The following is a 21,201-nucleotide window of genomic DNA, read 5'->3' as shown; positions in this document are numbered from 1 at the left end:
CCAATGTTTTTTTTTTATTTTAAGATTTAAATTTTGAATTATTAAAGTTTTTAAAAATGGAGGCACAAAAAATGAAGGCATTTGAACTCTCCTCTTTTTTTATATAGAATGAAATATAAAGTCAAACATTTTCAAGTAACTTTTAGTAGGGGATATGAGTTTCGAATTTGCAACATTTCATAAAAAATATTTAAATAAATTGCGTCGGACGTTATTCTTGGTTTTAAATTTAACTAGCAATATGGTGGTCATTTTATGATACCACTAAAAAAAAAAATTGATTTGATATTAATTTTCAGGAATTCAGGCATCAGTTACCTGATTGCATCGGGTTAGCTCCTGACGAATTATGTAAGAAATTCGGCATGTTTAGATTTACGAGATGCTTTGAGATTCATGCTGATGCATATGAAATCCAACTTGACTCAGTCAGGTACCTGAGGGGATCTGAATTCCAAAAATTAAATTGGAAAGTTATAGGAATCCTCAGATCTTTCGAGGTAATGAATTTGAGCCGTCTGATTTTAAACAGAGTCAATCTGGCATCTATTTATAATATAAGAAACCTTTCAGTATTAGTGTAGATTTAGTTTGCACGCTCTTAAAATAAAGATTCCCTTTTGAGTTAATGCATAGGATACGAATTCGGGTTACATAGTCAAGTTGAATCTATTCATATTTCTGTGTAAAATTTGGGTAGCTGTAGTAATTCTCTAGTATACGTATGTATGAACGTATCTTTTATAAAATATTGGATCCTTTTTCCCAACTTTTTAATCCTTGTTGGGTTACTTTTTTGACCGGCTTCTTTTCTTAAAAAGTAGAGAAAGATGTATTTGGCATTGGGATAATTGATGCCATGCCTCCTCAAAGCCTTTTTGATTGAGTGGAAATTGCACTCAATTGTGTGTGTGACAATGCAATTATTCTTGACGGATTGTGGAATAATTAATTTTGCTTTTATTGTGCCCATGTGTATGTTCATCTTTTTTTGTCTTAATTAGAAATGTTTTAATATTGAAGATTAATTTCCAATCTGCCCAGAAGATAAAAAATAATAAAATTTAACAATTACTTTTCTTTTTTTTTGTCAAATGTAGCCCCTTTTAAATTTTTATAGAATTTTCTTATTAAAAGGGCCAACATTAACCATAGAAATATATTAATGTCATTTATGTATTAAACTGTAAGAAAAATATTGGAGAAATAGTAAAGATGAAATAATTGAATGTGTTATATCATAAGAAAGTAGCAAATAAAGTAGTTGTTTGAAACTTACAAGAAAGGTACTACATGTAGCTTTTTGTGTCTTTATGAAGGTACTGTTTTTTATTCAAAGCATCCTACAGCATGCTACATGATGGGATCCATATTGCAAAACAGCATTAAAATTTCATTGGAAAAAGTTATCTTTTGGACCAGCTCTAACCAGCAAAATTGGTGTTGCACAATTGAATTGTTTTAAAAAAAAAATTAATCAGGTTTTACCAATTTGAAAATTATGCATTGGTGGGTCCATAACTAAGATTTTGTTTTTTCTTGTATATGAATCATAAGTTAAAAAAAATCAATGTTAATAATTAAAACAAAGTTGAAATGTCGTATTATTTTATATGTACATAGAGAAAATGATATAAATCATTTCTAATGATTTTATTTTGACATTTAAGTTTCAAATTTTAAGATATTGAAATTATAAAAATAGAGACATAATTAAGTCACTAAAAGTAAAGGTATTTGAACCTCTTTAGAAAATTATTTTCATACATCTACTTTGAATATATTTTTACTGGGTGATTAATTGAAAAATAATGACCCGCTTCAGGGAAAAATAAAAATAAAAGGTGATGAGCTTAGGGGTGTAAACGGATACGAATAATCCGCTTTGTTCGCTTCGTATTCGGAAATTATCCGAATTCAGACTAAACGGATACGGATAATTGCGTATACGGATATGGATATTTTTTGTATATGGTGAAACAATGGTGGATAGAGATACAAATAGTTTCATGAAGGTGTAAACTGAGCGGATATTCAGATATATCTGGATCCGAAATTGTTCCGAATCAGCTCTGACTTTACTGCTCCAGATAAAAGTTGTTATATAATTATCTAATATTCATTTCAGTCTTGGTTGTGAGATAAATGGTAATATGATCTGGTTTCCAATTAAATTTTTTTTTTGCTGATGATGGTGCTACAATAACGCTATTTTCTTTCCTTTTTACCTCCATTTCTTCACTTTCCATTCTTTTCCATTCAAGGCTTTAGCCCGTGACTGTGGTATGCTTTTAGCCTTTGTTAAATTGGTTTTAGTCATTGTTTCTGTTGGCTTGTGCTATAATCTACTTGTCTGTTTGACTAGATTTGCAAAATATATATAAATTGTATTTTACAGTTTTCCTTCTTAAGACATTGTGCAGATCCATGACAACAGAAGATTCAATAATTACATATCAATGATGAATTAATAAATTGCAATACAACATTAAGGATGTAGTCATAAAGCACAAGACATTGAATAGTAGAAGCATCATCTCAAGATTAGGATATTTAATATGTAAAATTGGTAAAATAAGCTTGAGAATGACCTAAGTGAGGCCTACCGTTGCAACAAAATAAATAAATCCTCAGCCTAGTATGTGACGATCGACATTCCAGAGGATTAGCGTTGAGGGAACCGTTGCAACGGTCAGTCTACCATTGTCAACAAAATCCACCGTTATGCACACTATTCCACCGTTATGCAAAATAACTCTAGCCGCCTCCAACTTTATTGTTTTGAATTCCCAGATCTAGAGAAAGCCATTATTGTTTGTGCACTTAAACTTCAATACTCACAATCAATCTCAAGATTATTCAATCAATACAACAACTCTTAGAGTGATCCTGCGAGATCAAATCAACCTATACCTTGAGCTTGTGTTGCTCACCTTGTTATCCTTGAGCCTTTGTTGCTCGAATTGTTATCTTTGAGCCTTTAGTGCTCCTGAGCCGATTCTGTGCTCGGGCCGTGTGACTTTCCAGAATATTGTAAGAGCTCACCGGTTCCATTTTAAATTCCTTTCTCATTAGGTAAAGAAAGGGGTGTCATATCGAAAGTCGCGGGCCTCAAAGATGTAGGCGTTAGTGCCGAACTCCGTAAATAACTCTCGTGTCAAGTGTCTCTAAACTCTAATCTTTATTTTATTGTTTATTAATTTAGTTTAGAACCAAGTTATTCTAGTTTCTGTCAAAAACAACTATAGGACACACTAGGAATTTATAACTTAGATTAAAATTTTAAAAATGCCCTGTTCACCCCCTCTAAGTGTCTTTGGGACCAACAGTTTCAAGACAATAACAAGACACTTTTTTGTCTTTTATATTATTTTTATTAGTTAATTATAACTTTTTATTTATCATATTTTTATTTGTATCTTAAAGTGTATAACTCAATTATCCGATAATTATTCATTTCGTATCCGTATTCGAATCCGTATTTGTAAATTATTCGTTCCGTATCAGTTTAAGACATATTTGATTTTAAATTTTAATATCCATTTACTATCTGTATCCGTATTCGCTCATTGAAAGACATATACAGATATAGTATTAACGTTATCCGCTCCATTTTTACCCCAGATGAGCTACACCTTTTGTAGTAGAACTGGAGAAGCACTGCTGCTGGGTTGATAGAATTTTTTTTTTGATTGAAGATAGAATTTTTTTCTCTTTGTTAGGCATGCTTATAAAGTGACTGTACTGCTTCTAAGGCTTCACCAGGGGAAACATCAGAGAAAGAAAGGGAAAAGGGATTGAATAAAGCAGGAGATCAAATCTATGGTAAAGCTGAACAGAAATTTAATATGATTTTACAGCATGTGTAATAATAACTTGTACCTATGTCATGGGAGAAAAATAACTAACTTCAAGAGATGCCATATTCTTTGCTTTGTTTAATTCATTTCGGTTCTATAAGTTAGGGGTGTCAACGGGTACGGTAAGGGTCGGGTGGAAGCATTTTCATATACATACCCGTCGCAAATTATCTTTATCCGTATCCTATCCTTACCCGTTACAAATTGTCTTACCCGTACCCTACCCTTACCCGTTGTAGTTGTTGGATAACGAAACATTAACGGGTAAATAACGGTTAATACTTGTATAATAATTATTTTTATTATTTATTAAATAAAACACAAAGACACATTTATTTGTCACATATATAATTACATTACTAATATGAAAATTAATTCTAACTAAATTTTTTTTTTATCAAAACACAAATTAAAAAAAAAAACAAATATCTCTGTTCTTTAATTAAAAATAATCAGGTATGCAATTAAAAGCAAGATGGTCAATTGTTCAAGTACTTTAACGGTGAATTATGTTTAACATAGTTACATAAATGGTCAATTGTTCAAGTTAGAAAATTTAATAAATTTTGTTTTTCAATATCAAGAGTAGTTGCTAGTTGGATTGTCGGAGATAGATAATAATTCAATGCTCATTAAGATATATAATATATATAATTTTTTTTTATATAATTACCCGATCGTGTAACGGGTACGAAATAGGCTTTTCCCGTACCCTTATCCGTTTTGATAATGGAAAAAAAATCTTTACCCGAACCTGTACCCGATAAGTTTATAAAAAAAAATATCTTACCCATACCCATCTTATCTAATACGGTACGGGTCGGGTAAACGGATAAAAGGGTGCCATTGACACCCCTATGTAAGTATCAGATTATTGTTTTTTTATTATGTTATTAACAAATCAAGACAGCAGTATAGTGTTAAGAATAATAACACAAGAATAATTACTAAGCACAAGGCAGCAGGGGCATTTTCTAGAGCAAATATTTCTAAGTAAAAGTTATGTAGAAATGAAATAAAATTTGTTGGAGATAAATGTGGCAATTAATTTGTGTCACAGAGGATCCATAATGGAGGAATAAAAGAACAGATGACACCGATGATGCATGCTAAAAGCAATTTCATCATCTCTGAGAACTCATCATGCTCAGCTGCTGCTGCTGCCAAGGTTTTCAAAAAGAAAGAGAGAGAAATAAAAGGAATGTTTGCACAACTGAAAACCAAAAAAAGAATTAATGGAATGAGGGAAGGGAGGAGCGACCGCAGCCGCAGGATAAGGTTAGCTCCCATCCGAATCAAAATAAAACCGAACTGCTTTAGATGTATCAAGTTTCTTTAAGATTCGTACTAGATTAAACCGGATGATTCTAACCTCAGAATTGTGACACTAACTCAGAGATTAAGTTATTTATAATTCAAAATATCCACAAAATTAAATCATTTTGAATCTAAATCTGTGAACTTTCACATAAGGCTAATTTTCGTATTTTCTGATAACTTAATGCTGTCGCGATGTAATATTAATTTATTGTTGCATTTATATAGTTTAATAATTTGTTTGAGATTAAGTTATATGAATATGGATATAAATTATTCATATTATTGTTATTGTTATTGTAATAAGTATACAATGTATCAATCTAGCTACTATACATGTAATATTTTCTCAATAACATTTCCACTCTTTACAACTGACATTATTCAAACTCCTAATAATAGTATTCACCAAATATTATTTTTCTATTTATATAACATTATTCTAACACTATTTTTAAATTTGCTAAACGAGCTCATAATTTCATTTTCAATATAACCATTTGACACCCAAAAAGCTCCACAAAAGCCCTCGAAAATTAGGCATGCAAAACAGGCAGCCTTTGTGTGCGTGGTTCTTTCAATGATTTTTGCAAATAAACCCTTATGTAATTGCTTTTGTGATGCACATGTCCCTAGAAACATGTAACTGCCATTTTTTATTTTTAAACTTCAAGGGTCTGACATGCAAATAATGCAACTGATCATCTCCTTCTTCTTACTGTATAACACAGAATAGACTTAACAGAGCTAAAACAAGAAGCACAAAACCAACACGCTGCTCAGCAAAATGCTGTCAATGCTTGGATCTTTGTGTGTGTGTCTATTCAAGAAATAAAAGGGAAAACAAATGAAGAAACGTAGATATAAGAAGTATACATAGCAAGGAATATAATAGAAAAAAGACTATATAATCATAGTTCCCATCATGAATTTTGTTATTACTTGTCCTTTTGGATATGATTCAAAGTTATTTTTTATTATTAGTGTTGTCTTTTTTGCATATGTACCCTTCAAAAGAGTTTTGATTTTGCTTTGTTTTGAAAGCCTATATATAGAACTTCGACACAGATCCCATAAATGCATGATTCTCGGGTTTTAATTTAAAGGGTTTTGGAATTTGGATCAACAACAAAAGATAGGGTCCCTTGCTGCCAGAAATATTAACAATATGTTAAGAAGACAAATTATTTCGGATCAATTGAAAGATGTTTCCTGACAAATGTGTTGTTAATTATTTATGTTAATTATGAATAAGCAAATAAGCAATAGGAAAATAATTAAGGGCTATATGTTTCACAATGAAAGTTGAATCATTTTCTCGTCCTTCACATTTTGACAACCTCTTAATTTCAAGATTTAATGTCTGAATAGGAGAAGAAATTATTCAATTCGGGCACAAATACAAGATTTTCTAGTTTTTTATCTGAGTCTGAATTGAAATTATTAGAGAAACCAGAACCAAATTTATAAAAATATTATTTATCAATTACACCAAATGTTAGTAAAAAAACATGGTGCAACATTTATAGAGTATAAACTTTTTTGTTATTATAACTCCATTAATTAAATAATTAAATTTCTTTTTAAAGTCAATGAAAAGTAAATTAATTTGTCTATTTCACCTCTTATCTTTGCTAAAGAACAGTCTAATTTATTTTCTTCTCCATCTCTTATGAATAAGATATTACAACCTAATATATGAGATAAAAGTCTAATTACCAAATTGAGAAGCTTTGACTATAAATTTTCCACTCCATTCCACATACTTTTATTCCATCATCGATTGATGCATTATATTTCACATAATTTTCAATTTTCAATCATGTTATGAGTAACTCCTTTTTATAAAATTTCGATCATGTTTGCTAATTATTGCGTGCCTTTTCATCTAATTCGGTATATTTTGCAGAACAACATCAAATAAAATCTACTAGGCAGTCCAACAAAATTCAATTGAAGACCTTCCTACTTGGAGAACAGCAAGCATTGTGGCAGAATGTGGCAGACACTACCAAGCTTGCAAGGAGTATACAACACTGAAAAAGACAAGGGAAGCACTGCAAGAGCCTCATCAACTAGCAAGCTGGATTAGGAGAACGAGGCAGTCCTTTTACGGCACCAGAAGCGAAACATCAACACTCAATTTAACCTTAAGGGCATAGTTAGACACACAATACTTTGCCTGGAAGGAACCGAGTGTAGAAGAATGAAAGAGATTACAGCACCTACGAGTCTTACTGGCACGAAATCAGGCTCAATTGGATGAATTCGTACCAGGATGTCAGAAGAGGCCAAGAGGGGAATAGTTATCTTACAAATAACCCCTCAGCCTTTTAACTTTTCACATAAAGGAAAAGGGCCGGTAGTTTAGGATTTTTACATTTCAAGTTAGATAGCTAGTTTCTTTTCTAGTTCTTTAACTCTTCTGTCTTTTAGGAAATACTGTAATTTTTAGCATTTTGTTTTTTACTTTCTACAATGTAAGGTCTCAAGTTATTTTGGCATTCAATAAAATACACCTACGGGTTTTTCCCCAGAAAAAATAAAATTAAAATCTCCTAGGATATACATGCAAATCTCACACTCATGGGCCATGATGAGGCCCATTACAAATAAGTTTCTCTTCATTTTCTGAAAGAGAGAGCGACAGATTATGTGGGTGTGATAGAGGTCAAGTACATAGAGTACTGATAAGAAAAAGAATCACTGCATGTGGTCCCACACAGCCGTCAGCTAGTGGGCCCCACAAGAAAAAAAATATGGTAGGTTGCAGTTATCCTGGATGCACTGAAACAGTTGTCTCTTTGGTATACATGAAGAATACTATGCATGACAATTATGTATCACTAGGCATATCTATCTACCTGTCTTCATCTCTTCTTTAGTCTCTACTGTTGTTCCACTAAAAAAAAGGGTCTCTACTGTTAATGCTGCCCCTATATATTGCACCCAAAATGATTATTGGACGTGGTTGATAGATACTAAAAAGAAAAATAAATGTTTGTTACTTGATCATGCAAAAGCATAATTTTTTTTTTTGTGATTTTGATTTTATCATGATGAAAAGAGTTTTCTCAGTGTAGTGTTTTGGACCTAAATCCATGTAGTTACTTAGATTGCATACCTATTATATATACTGAAATTTAGAATTTTCTTATGATCTTGTAGAATAATTCTAGTTAAAAATGCTAGCCTATATATTTAAAATCAACATTTTGAACAAACAATTTTCTTATAAAATTATTATAACTTTATAATCTCATTCATGATTAATTTTGGTACATTGAAAAATGTAGTAAAAGGGGATTTGTTCCTAGAGGGGACCTAGAGCGGTTTAATGATTATTTTGATTGAAATTTAAATATTTTTTTTTAATTCATTTGCAACTTATAGAACCAAAAACAACAAGGCAAACAAGCCTTAGTGCACAAACAATGGGTATGTAAAGTAAAATGAGAAAGAACAAATAAGAACACACAAACTTGTTAACAAAGTTCAGGTCGACTAGCCGGATCACCGATTTATCAAGAGAACACATACCGCACGTCTAATTCACGTGCTAGCTAGTAAGGTGGATTTAAGGTTAATTAGATTAGAAAAATTGGCTAAATAAATCTTAAGACTAATTAAATAGATGTTTATGAGATATCTATGTTCTTTGAAACATGTGTTTTAGCAGGATTTGAATTAATGAGAATGTCTAAAAAGTCCTCTTATTTATAGGAAACCAGAGAATACAATGAACCGACGCTGCCTAGAAAATTCATTAAAAAGTTGCAATGGGTTCATTTTGACACTCAATGGTTCACAAATGATCGACTTCAACATTTAACAAAGCTTCCATCAAAAAAAAAAAAAATTAACAAAGCACCCCAATGGTTTATGCAAATCTCCTAATACAGCCATTTGCTTATAAGCAAAACTAACCATATTATGTTGAAAATTTATAAAATCACTAGCTAGCTATATGAAGAAATCCAGCAAATATTGTTCATAACCGTTTATCTATATAGATAAACCATTATCAACCATTGATTCTAGAGAGTAGAAATCATTAATTGGAATGGTTTATAAAACCATTGGATTGTTCAATAGCTTGTTGGCTCAAATGATTGTATTGTAAGTAAACAGTTAACAACATAATAACCAATCCAAACAATGATTTTAGTAAAATAACCGAATGGTTGGTTTTTTTTATGCATATTGATCCATTTGTAAATAAAAAAAAACTTTTTATAATTGTTGATCTTAATTAATATTATTTTAAATCATCAAATTTACATTCAATTTTAAAAAGAACAAATTCTGTAGATGAAACAAATGCTGTCATTTCTTGTGTCCTTAACTTTTGATTTTTCTCTTTTGCATTTTTAACTTGTAATGGAGTGAGAAGCCCAAGAAGAGAACTGAGTGATGGAATGTCTTTTTACTTCTGACCCCCTTGGAAACCGCAAATTCATGCAACGCCAAAACACAGGACACCGGACTGAACAAGAACCAAAGAGCTTTCCTATGCTTCTCCAAGTTTTTGCACCTCTAAACTCTTATAATAGTTTCTGCAGTGTACGTATTAAGCTTTAGGATTGACAACCAAATCTCTAGAAGTTCTTCAAAATTTTATAGCACTATATCCATATTTCTACCTAAACAGAGTTTTCAATATTGTGTTGTGTGTGTGTGTTCAGGAGCCGAGTCAGATTTTCAATCTATGGATCAAACATGAATGAGAGTCAATCGTATAAAATTTTTATATTACATATAATATGAGAATCAATTTTACAATATAGCATTTTACCCAAAACTATATAAATTATAAATTTATTGAAACTAAATAGGGATCCCTCATTGGATATTTTTATGGTCATGTACCTTGCTAAATAAATACACCGGCGCACTCCTTATATTTCTATATTTTTTGAAAAAAAATATAAATATTATTGTAATCTAAAAAAATATAATGGTGCTTCCATTCCAAACTTTTTTACTCCATATGTAATAAATTGTTTACTAACTTCGCACTTATAATATGTTAAAAGTTATTGATGATAAGAAGTATACATAAATTTATTACAAGACTCATAATTCATAAAGCAATTTTTTTTCTAGCACAAGGAATGCCCTACTCTATGGACTCATCCACCAACGAACATGTGTTGTATTTATACAAAGTACTCAAATCTGTTTATATTAATTGAGAATCAATGTTTAGTTTAGTAACTAAAATAATGTTTTTGCATACATAAGAGATCTTATGTTTGAAATCCGAATGAGAATTTATCATGAATATTAAATACTTGAATAACATGTATGATCTCCAATCATTACTCAAAATTCTGTTTATATTACTTATGTGTGAACCATGTTCAGCTACAAAGATTTTCTCTGGTGAAAAGGTAGTAATAATATATTAGAATAATACAAACAAAATATTAGTCACGCACAGAATGTTTTACACAGTGGTTGATAACGAGAGATGGAAGTCCCTTTTCGTAGAATTGTTCCCTTTGGCAGCAAATTAAGAAGAATGAAATGCTAGGAGATGAAGACAAGGTACGAACAAAGGAATCGCAACAAGACGTGCTAAAAGAGAAGATGGCGACTTGAGAGGTGAAACCATTGGTTATGTTACTAGTCCTTATTTTGTATGACTAGGGTTTTTATTTTACTGCATGGCATGGTAATTTAATTAATTAATCTAGTAAAAATTGTACATCAAGCAATAATTGGGAACCATGCATGCACCTCTCTCTTGCAGATTGAATATCATTCCTCCAATCTAATAATTTGTCTTCCTTAGATTCAATACATCTTTTTTATGTTTTTTTACGTGTAGAAGTCTAAATTTAGTTAGACACGTACTATGCACCCAATATGGTTAGAACTAAAATCAAATAGACTTAAATTTCTTGATCCTTCATTCAATACATATAATCTCATGAATAAGGAATATTTTACATGCCATGAAACTGAAAATATATAGTTAATGCTTCCCACAAAACAAAGTAAACACTTTTTGCGAGAGAAAAAACACATTTATAACAGGACTTTGTCGCAAAAAAACACCGTCGCGAATAGAAAAAACACGTTTATGACAGTACTCCGTCGCGAAAAGTCATTTTTTTACCCTCGCGAAAAGTGCTTGTCTTTTGATCCTTTGATTTGCTACATGCCATGAAACTGAGAATTCTAGCTGGACATCAGTAAGTTGTACCTAAGTTTTAAAGAAATATCACAATTTATGTTAGGAACCACAATATTTATATGATATGGAAGTATTGAGAATTAATTAAATTATTTGTGGTCTTAATAATCTTCAACATTTTAAATTTTCTACTTTTAAGTTGTACTAGAGTTTACAAAAACTTTTACCCTTCCACAAATATATTTTACTCTTACACCTCTTGCATGTATTCTTTTACTGACCAAGATCTTAGCATCGTGAGATAAATTTTAGGGCAATTAGAGAATAATGTAGCTTGATGATTCAATTTGACTATTTGTACAATTAATAACTGTTGGGTTTCGAGGAACGGTTCAAACCCATTTAATTAACTTAAGCTGCGGAAAGAGTAAAACAAAAATTTTTACATCTAACTTAAGCTACGGATTAAATGAATCAAGAAGATTCGTTTAATCCTATTTACAGATCTACTCCATAATTGATTTCCTAAAGCATTAAATCTATTTACAAATTAAATAGATTAATATAACAATTTATACCTTGATTCCAAATCTCAGTTGGAATGCAGACCGAGCGAGTAGAGCCTCACCAGGGATGGAATCGACTCGCAGTATCACACGTGTGATACCTCTATTGGTTATCCACCAGGACTAACCGGAGAGCGATTTACTTCTTCTGCCAGAAATACCGTAAACCGCGGAATTCTGCAGAAACACTATTCACCGAAATAGGGACAGATTAAATATATTTAAGACTCCAAGTTATTCAGTTTCACTTAAAAAGCAAAACACGAAATACCGTAGAGTTTGCAAAAATATATTTTTCCGAATCTCGTAATAACCGAAATCAGGGAAGAGAGAAAAACCGATTAACAAAGTAATCATATTAACATGTGAATTAGCAAATTTTCTCTCTACCCTCACCCCTCTATTTATAGTGTTTTGAGGAGGTTCGCAAAAGACCAAAATACCCCTCAAAACAAATCTATTTACCAAAAGCCCTTGACACCTCATCCTTTAATATGTGAAAAGACCAAAATACCCCTTCCACACCCTTCCACACTCTTCTCCATGCTTCTACACCCCTAAGGTGTCATCTACACCCCTAAGGTGTCATGCAAGGTGGCATAGGTGTGAAATGACCATTTTGCCCTTGGCCCATTAAGGCATGAATAGTAAAAGGCTTTGATTTTGGGCTTTGACTTTGGGCCTTTAATTTTAATTAAGGCTTTGATTATTTTGGGCTTTTAAACCCATAATTCAAATCCATAATTAACAATTAAAATTCCAAATCATATATATATAATTGTCATGTACAATTATATTTCTTTTCGGTTATTGTTCGGTAACTTTTATACAACGTAACGTGTACGTTTATAAATTAACCGTTGTTTCTGCTTGTCATTCTAAATGACATTTATAATTTAATTATATCACATATAATTAATTATAACCATCTTAATATTAATTATAATCAATTTATAATTAATCAGTAAGATTCTCCGAGTAGCTCCTATATGGTGTGACCCAATAGGATCTGTGTTATGTTGGTAAACAGAGTTAAAACTGTTTTAACTTCTGTTAGTCATGGGTGGCATCTGGCAACACATCATGACCATCCAATTACACAGATGATGCTGTACTGTACAATATCACGATCCAGTAAACAATTTACTTGTGTCAGTTCTTCTGTCTCATAGCTATCAGATCAGTTTTAAGGTAGATATGTGTCATCCTTGTTAACTGTATCTTTTCTTGATCTTGAGTAGATTATCAAATATAATTACTCTTGTAATTATACCGCATGCAGATAATCTAACTCTATCAAGGGGCCCAGTGATGCTATAGCTCGTATAGAGATACGAGGGACAAATAGTATTCTTGGCAGACTATCACTTCCTCAGCTAAGTTATATATATGGAAATGCTACCGTTATGGCTGCTTTTTACGGACAGCGTTAGATAACACTTACTCATATATATTTCTTAGTGGGAACGATAAATACCTCATACTGTAGAACTTTGACACTGAATGAAAAACATAAATGACACGAACACAATTCTATTTAATGTTTCATTCGGGGTCTGTCAAATACCATGTTCCTTGAACATGTATCTATGTGATTAAAATGACATCTCGTGTCAGGTGGTTTGTAAAACTTAACCATCTTTCAATCCACATACTAACCTTATAGCGGTAATTAGTGTTCCTGCTAATTACCTTGGTTAGTGACCTTTTAAGATTAAGAGTATATATCATCTATATTATGGAGTTTCACAATTTCAGTCATGAACTCGAAATGATCCATAAATGCAATAATACTCAAGGCAACAAAATGATTTATAAATAAACATTCAATTCATGAACAAAGCTTTATGATTAATTATCGTATTATTGACTTCTAGATTATTACAAACTAACAATCTCCCACTTAAGCTAGGAGCCAATCATCGTAGGCCCTACTTATACAAATCTCTAGTATTCTAAAAATCTCGTAGATCTAAAGAAAAACTCATAGCCAGTCTCCTATGTGTCTCAGACCCATAGAGGCAATATGCATCTGGTGCTTGGCTTGAGGAAGAGGTTTTGTAAGTGGATCAGCTGTGTTGCTGACTGTGTCAACTTTACATATCTTTACATCACCTCTATTTACGATCTCTCGTATCAGGTGAAAACGTCGTAGAACATGCTTGGATTTCGAGTGCGATCTCGGTTCTTTGGCCTGAGCTATAGCTCCATTGTTGTCACAGTAGAGGTCCACAGGGCCTTGAACACTGGGAACCACTCCAAGTTCGCTAAGGAACTTCTTGATCCAGAAACCCTCCTTAGCTGCCTCGGATGCGGCTATGTATTCTGCTTCGGTGGTTGAGTCTGCTGTAGTCTCTTGCTTTGAACTCTTCCAGCTCACAGCACCACCGTTGAGTATGAACACATACCCAGACTGTGATCTCGAGTCATCATGGTCAGTTTGGAAACTGGCATCAGTGTAACCATTTATTACAAGCTCGGAATCACCACCGTAGACGAGAAACATATCCTTAGTTCTTCTCAAGTACTTAAGGATATTCTTTGCAGCAATCCAGTGCTCTTTGCCTGGATTAGCCTGATATCTACTCGTCACACTCAAAGCGTACGAGACATCAGGGCGAGTGCACAACATGGCGTACATGATAGAGCCAATAGCCGAAGCGTATGGTACTCTACTCATAATGCTTCGCTCATCAGTTGTCGAAGGACACTGAGTCTTGCTTAGCTGAACACTATGCGACATTGGCAGGAATCCTCTCTTAGAATCCTGCATGCTGAACCGATTCAGCACTTTGTCAATGTACGTGCTTTGACTTAAACCTATAAGTCTATTTGATCTATCTCGGTAGATCTTTATGCCTAGTATATAGACAGCCTCGCCCAAGTCTTTCATTGAAAAGACTTTCTTCAACGAAGACTTGGCTTGTTGCAAAAGAGGAATATCATTTCCTATTAGTAGTATGTCATCTACATATAGGACAAGAAAAGCGATGGCACTCCCACTAGTCTTTCTGTACACACATGGTTCTTCTTCGCATCTGACGAAGTCAAACTTTTTGACTTCCTCGTCAAATCGAAGATTCCAACTCCGTGATGCTTACTTCAGTCCATAAATGGATTTAAGAAGCTTGCACACCTTCCCAGCATTCTTTGAATCCTCAAAACCCTCAGGATGTGTCATGTACACATCCTCTTCTAAATTTCCATTTAAGAAGGCGGTTTTGACATCCATTTGCCATATTTCATAATCATGAAATGCGGCAATTGCTAGGAGTATCCGAATTGACTTAAACATAGCCACGGGCGAAAAGGTTTCATCATAATCTACACCGAGAATCTGTTTAAAACCTTTCGCTACTAGCCGTGCTTTGTATATAGTCATCTTACCATCCATGTCTGTTTTTATTTTGAAAACCCACTTGTTAGCTATGGGTTTTACCCCATCAGGTGGTACAACTAGGTTCCAGACCGTGTTGTCATACATGGATTGTATTTCGGATCTCATGGCCTCCAGCCATTTATCAGAGTCGGGCCTATCCACTGCTTCCGCATAGGTCAAAGGATCTTCAGTCTCATAGGCTGAGATCTCGTGCAGTCCCAAGTACCTTTCAGGTGCATGGACTACTCTTGTTGACCTACGTAGCACTTGTTCTTCAGGCTGTTGAACTTGATCTACAACGTTCTGCGGATCTAGTTCTTCTTCAACTTGCGTTGAAGTACTTGAGCTCGGGATTAGAACCTCATCCACAACTACTTGTGGGTTTGGTACTTCCAGATGCTCATCAGCCGAAAAATCAAGAGGTGGGTTAATCTGATCTGGTTCAGATATTGTATTGTGTGATGTATCTTGAATTTCTTCAAGAATTACATTACTCCCACTACTTCCTTTTGCAAGAAACTCGTTCTCCAAAAATCTACCATGTCGAGCAACAACTATCTTGTTCTCGGATTGGTAATAGAAGTAATATCCTTTCGTTTCCTTAGGATATCCTACGAAAAAGCATTTGTCAGCTTTGGGATCAAGTTTGCCAGACGTCGGGCGTTTGACAAATACTTCGCAACCCCAAATTTTAAGATAAGACATAGTTGGGATTTTCCCAAACCATAACTCGTATGGAGTCTTTTCTACTGACTTGGATGGAACCATGTTTATTGTTCGTGCAGCAGTTTCTAGTGCGTGCCCCCAGAAGGATTTCGGCAGAGTGGCTTCACTCATCATGGAACGAACCATATCCAGTAGAGTTCGATTCCGTCTCTCAGAAACACCATTCCATTGTGGTGTCCCCGGAGGTGTGAGCTGTGAGACTATCCCACATTCTTTTAAGTACTTTTTAAACTCAAAACTCAAGTATTCGCCTCCACGATCAGATCGTAGAGCCTTAATACTTTTGTTTAATTGATTTTCTACTTCAGTCTTGAATTCTTTGAACTTGTCAAAAGATTCAGACTTATGTCTCATCAAGTAGACATAACCGTATCTACTGTAATCATCAGTAAACGTGATAAAGTAAGAAAAACCATTTCTTGTACAAGTACTCATAGGTCCACATACATCCGTGTGTATAAGGCTTAATAAGTCACTTGCCCTTTCGCCCTTTTTGGAGAAAGGCGCTTTGGTCATTTTACCTCGTAAACAAGATTCGCACGTGTCAATTGATTCTAGATCAAATTTACCAAGAAGTCCATCTTTATGTAACTTCTTGATGCGTTTCTCGTTTATATGACCAAGGCGACAATGCCACATGTAAGTCGTGTTTTCATGTGATGTTTTGAGTCGTTTGTTATTGATGTTAAACACGGGTTTGCCCATTTCCAGTATATAAAGACCATTCATCATATATGAAGATCCATAATATAATTCATCTTTGTATATAGAACATCTATTGTCCTTTATTACAAAAGAGAAACCATTCATCTCTAAACATGAGATTGAAATGATATTTCTGGAAATGCTAGGAACAAAATATACATTTTCTAGTTCCATTACAAGCCCGCTGGGCAAATACAACTCTATACTACCAGCTGCTACGGCTGCAACTCGTGCTCCGTTTCCAACTTGGAGTTGTATCTCCTTGTTATGTAGCTTCCTTCTATTTTTCAGTGCTTGCATATTTGAACAAATATGAGCACATGATCCAGTATCTAATATCCAATCATTAATAGAGGTAGCAACGTTAACTTCAATAACATTGATACTTGAGACTGAGACTTTTGAGACATTCTCAAACTTCATATCGTCAAGATACTTCGGGCAGTTTCTCTTCCAGTGACCTTTGCTATTGCTGAAATAGCAGTCAAAGTTAGCAGAAACTTTTATCTTGGGAGAGTTCGTTCCTAGAACCAACTTCCCTTTGCCTTTGTACTTCGGAGCCACCTTCTTTGGGGCTTTCTTTATCTTCCTCCCACCTTCTTGGATCATGAGGACATGAGAGCTATTCTCAATGTCTTTATCAGTGATCCTCAGCATCCCTTGGGGCTCCTGCAAACTTTTATCCAACTCTTGCTTATGGGAGTTCACAATGAACTCCGAATAGCTGGGAGGAAATGAGTTCAGGATAACTTCCGTGGCCAACTCGTGGCTCCACGGACAGTTAAGCTTCTCCAGTTTCTCATCATCGCTTGTCATACGAAGCGTGTGAGTACTGACAGAGCTACTCTCTACTATTTTAGCAGGGACCGGTGTATTTCGGATATATTCCCTTTTCTCACGTGTTTGTTTTTCGAGCAGGGAGCATAGAGAGAAGGACGTTTCTTTAGCCATATTACTACAACGTTAAAAGTAAAGATTTTAGCTTTGTTCATGTAATGTTTTATTCTAATGATAAAACTCCCACTGCAAATTTGTTTTATTCCCGTTTTGCAGTAGGACCAAGATCCATGTTTTCACCAATAACCAAGGCAGTGTATGCATATCATGGCTATCAGTTATCTTAGGTAAACAAACATGCTAATCACATATCTTTGCGATTCTTGGTTTCGTTAAAACATCACGTGTATTTAACGAAAACTTTGCCCCAAGCCCAAAACTGTTTTGGAAATCATTGGTAAGTAACCTCACTCTATTTGGTTTGATATGTCGGACATAACCCTCGACCACCAAAGGTAAAAGGCGATGTCTACTGAGTAGTTTAATCATCAACCAATGAACAATGGTTTGAGGAGGATAGAGTGGGAAGGGCATACTACTTAATATTTAATGGGTTGGTGTTTATGCTTAACAGTGCCAGCAATCTTCAAAGGGGTATGTCAGAAAGAACAACTAATGTGATTCTATTCGTATCTTTATAGCGACTTCTTTCATATGCTTCATTAAGCAATTATAGAAAGAAAGTCTTGAATACGAAAGGTGATCTCCATTTCTTTTCTTCGCTTATGTCAGAAAGAACAACTAATGTGATTCTATTCGTATTTTTATAGCGACCTCTTTCATATGCTTCATTAAGCAGTCGTGGAAAGGAAGTCTAAATATCGAATATGATCCCCATTACTTTCCTTTCTTAGCATATGTAAGAATGACTAAATGTGATTTTATTTGTATCTTTATAACGACCTCTTTCATATGCTTCATTAAGCAGTCGTGGAAAGGAAGTCTTGAATACGAAATGTGATCTCCATTAGTTTTTGTTCTTTATCAATATCTCTTTGATATGCTTAGCTTTGTTAAGCAGTCAGTTCTTGTAACTGACTTACGGACACGTGAAAGTCGTCTGCCAGAAAGACAACAGTGAGTTCCTTCACAAATCTTTCTTTGACATCACGTTCTTTCACGGTTCCTTTGAAAGCAATAAATCTAATTTATTCAGTTCATATTAAAGCAGTAAATCTAATTTACTTATATACGGGAGCAAGTCAGGTATATTATTTATCAATATACGGGAGCAAGTCAGGTATATTATTTATCAGTTCCTAATTCTTTATTTTGCAGCTATGCTCAGTTCTTTATTCTATACCGTTTAAAGCATATAAACAGTTTACATGTTTTAAAACAGATATTCTTTTCGGTCCATAAAGCAATTTGGTAACGTGACAAAGTTCCTTTTGGGCCAGTCATTAGGACATGTAAAAGGGGCCCCCAGGAAAGATTGGGGTCACGAGGACCGCTTAGACTCAATCTTTCCTAGACAGAACCATCTCTTTTACGGTGTGGAAATGACAGTTCTTACTAAGGTACTTTATTGCTTCATCACATTCTTCGATGAACTTTATTTTCCGAAGGTTTTCGAAAAGGCGAAAGATTTACACTAAATTTTGCCATTTCAAAAGCGTTAAAGCAATTTGGTAACGTGACAAAGTTCCTTTTCGGCCAGCCATTAGGACGTGTAAAAGGGGCTCCCAGGAAAGATTGGGGTCACGAGGACCGCTTAGACTCAATCTTTCCTAGACAGAACCATCTCTTTTACGGTGTGGAAATGACAGCTCTTACTAAGGTACTTTATTGCTTCATCACATTCTTCGATGAACTTTAACGCAATCAAAAGTTTTTGAAAAACGAAAACATAAAGAAAGCATAAAGAAAGCTTAAATCTAATTTAACTTTCTTAGTCGGTAAAACCGAACCAAGAAAATCTCATTTCTAATCGGTTTTGGACTTGTGCTGCAAATGTAAGAATTTAAACTAATACGCGGTATATGCACCTTATTTGCATAAGTTATAACTTTAGAAAATCAATTAGCGGGAGAGCCTTGGCTCTGATACCACTGTTGGGTTTTCGTGAACGGTTCAAACCCATTTAATTAACTTAAGCTGCGGAAAGAGTAAAACAAAAATTTTTACATCTAACTTAAGCTACGGATTAAATGAATCAAGAAGATTCGTTTAATCCTATTTACAGATCTACTCCATAATTGATTTCCTAAAGCATTAAATCTATTTACAAATTAAATAGATTAATATAACAATTTATACCTTGATTCCAAATCTCAGTTGGAATGCAGACCGAGCGAGTAGAGCCTCACCAGGGATGGAATCGACTCGCAGTATCACACGTGTGATACCTCTATTGGTTATGCACCAGGACTAACCAGAGAGCGATTTACTTCTTCTGCCAGAAATACCGTAAACCGCGGAATTCTGCAGAAACACTATTCACCGAAATAGGGAAAGATTAAATATATTTAAGACTCCAAGTTATTCAGTTTCACTTAAAAAGCAAAACACGAAATACCGTAGAGTTTGCAAAAATATATTTTTCCGAATCTCGTAATAACCGAAATCAGGGAAGAGAGAAAAACCGATTAACAAAGTAATCAGATTAACATGTGAATTAGCAAATTTTCTCTCTACCCTCACCCCTCTATTTATAGTGTTTTGAGGAGGTTCGCAAAAGACCAAAATACCCCTCAAAACAAATCTATTTACCAAAAGCCCTTGACACCTCATCCTTTAATATGTGAAAAGACCAAAATACCCCTTCCACACCCTTCCACACTCTTCTCCATGCTTCTACACCCCTAAGGTGTCATGCAAGGTGGCATAGGTGTGAAATGACCATTTTGCCCTTGGCCCATTAAGGCATGAATAGTAAAAGGCTTTGATTTTGGGCTTTGACTTTGGGCCTTTAATTTTAATTAAGGCTTTGATTATTTTGGGCTTTTAAACCCATAATTCAAATCCATAATTAACAATTAAAATTCCAAATCATATATATATAATTGTCATGTACAATTATATTTCTTTTCGGTTATTGTTCGGTAACTTTTATACAACGTAACGTGTACGTTTATAAATTAACCGTTGTTTCTGCTTGTCATTCTAAATGACATTTATAATTTAATTATATCACGTATAATTAATTATAACCATCTTAATATTAATTATAATCAATTTATAATTAATCAGTAAGATTCTCCGAGTAGCTCCTATATGGTGTGACCCAATAGGATCTGTGTTATGTTGGTAAACAGAGTTAAAACTGTTTTAACTTCTGTTAGTCATGGGTGGCATCTGGCAACACATCATGACCATCCAATTACACAGATGATGCTGTACTGTACAATATCACGATCCAGTAAACAATTTACTTGTGTCAGTTCTTCTGTCTCATAGCTATCAGATCAGTTTTAAGGTAGATATGTGTCATCCTTGTTAACTGTATCTTTTCTTGATCTTGAGTAGATTATCAAATATAATTACTCTTGTAATTATACCGCATGCAGATAATCTAACTCTATCAAGGGGCCCAGTGATGCTATAGCTCGTATAGAGATACGAGGGACAAATAGTATTCTTGGCAGACTATCACTTCCTCAGCTAAGTTATATATATGGAAATGCTACCGTTATGGCTGCTTTTTACGGACAGCGTTAGATAACACTT

This window comes from Carex rostrata, chromosome 10 (genome assembly GCF_964058835.1).
Source record: "Carex rostrata chromosome 10, lpCarRost1.2, whole genome shotgun sequence".
Taxonomy (NCBI): domain Eukaryota; kingdom Viridiplantae; phylum Streptophyta; class Magnoliopsida; order Poales; family Cyperaceae; genus Carex; species Carex rostrata.
The sequence above is the reverse complement of the archived record's forward strand: the minus strand, read 5'-3'. Positions refer to the sequence as shown.